The 1,124-nt window shown below is 34.2% G+C and overlaps 1 non-coding gene across 1 annotated transcript; it reads right to left on the bottom strand.

Moving 5' to 3' along the window:
- Positions 1-779: 779 nt before the first annotated feature.
- LOC149527393 (small nucleolar RNA R71) lies at positions 780-886 on the bottom strand. The gene has a single exon (XR_016351098.1). It is a non-coding gene; the product is annotated as a small nucleolar RNA R71 (small nucleolar RNA).
- Between the last annotated feature and the right edge of the window lie 238 nt (positions 887-1,124).

Below are 1,124 nucleotides of genomic sequence, written 5' to 3'. Positions count from 1 at the left end.
CGACCTTTTGAGGGAACGGCACTTTATTTACCACTTTATTATTTGTTACAATTGTATACACTTGCATGTAATCATTACTTGTATTTTACATTTAATTTTGAGTACATTTCACATCACACAAGAAAAGCACATAACAAGTTTTTGGCGCGTTATCGGGGAATTGTTTTTATATTCTTTTGCTAATATTAATACCAAACAAGCTAGTCTTAATTTAAGCTTTATTTTTTTATTTTCAGGTACTTCTTGGGTAGTGTATGAGAAAAGTAAGGAGCTAAGAAATTGTCCCTTGTTATCCAAAAATCGATAAGACTTTTCAGAGATTACTTAGACAAAACTCTCAACACTCCAATTAATTACGTACAATGGTTAAGAATCAAGGTGATTAGTAAATTCAAAAACATGTAGTGGATAATCGATCATTGAGGGATTATGCTGTTCCATTAGTCTAAGGACTTCATTCAAGCATTCAAAGGCTAGTAATTCAAGCCAACAAATTTGAGATTAAGCCAACCATCATTTAAATGATCCAAACACATATTTAATTTGAAGGCCTCGTAAATAATGATCCGAACATGCACATTTCAAATTTCTTGGAGATTTGTGACACCTTTAAGCATAATGGGGTTACTGATGATGCCATTCGGGTGAAGTTGTTTCCTTTCTCATTGCGACATAAGGCCAAAGTTTAGTTGAATTCTCTTCACACCTGCTTCATCACTACTTGGGATGACCTTAAACAAAAGTTTCTAGCCAAGTTTTTCCCTTCTATAAAGATTGTAAAGATGATGAACGATATTACTTCTTTCATGCAGTTGAATTTTGAGTCTTTATACAAAGCATAGGAGAGGTCTAAGAACTTTCTTCAAAGATGCCTATATCATAGTCTACCCAAATGGTTGTAGGTGCGAATATTTTATAATGGGTTATTGAATCCAATTCAGACTACCATTGATGTTGTAGTTGATGGTGCTCCCCTGACTAAGTTAATTGATGATGCTTATGATTTATTGGAAGAGATTACGTCCAACAACTATCAGTAACATTCTGAAAGGGCCTTGCCAAGGAATGTAGCTAGTGTTCACGAGCTAGATGCATATTAATGCTTTAATTGCTTAGATAGTCGC

The sequence above is a fragment of the Theobroma umbraticum genome, unplaced genomic scaffold (assembly GCF_002168275.2).
Source record: "Theobroma umbraticum cultivar Fairchild unplaced genomic scaffold, ASM216827v3 scaffold_4.1, whole genome shotgun sequence".
Lineage (NCBI taxonomy): Eukaryota > Viridiplantae > Streptophyta > Magnoliopsida > Malvales > Malvaceae > Theobroma > Theobroma umbraticum.
This window is presented reverse-complemented; position numbering and strand designations above follow the sequence as displayed.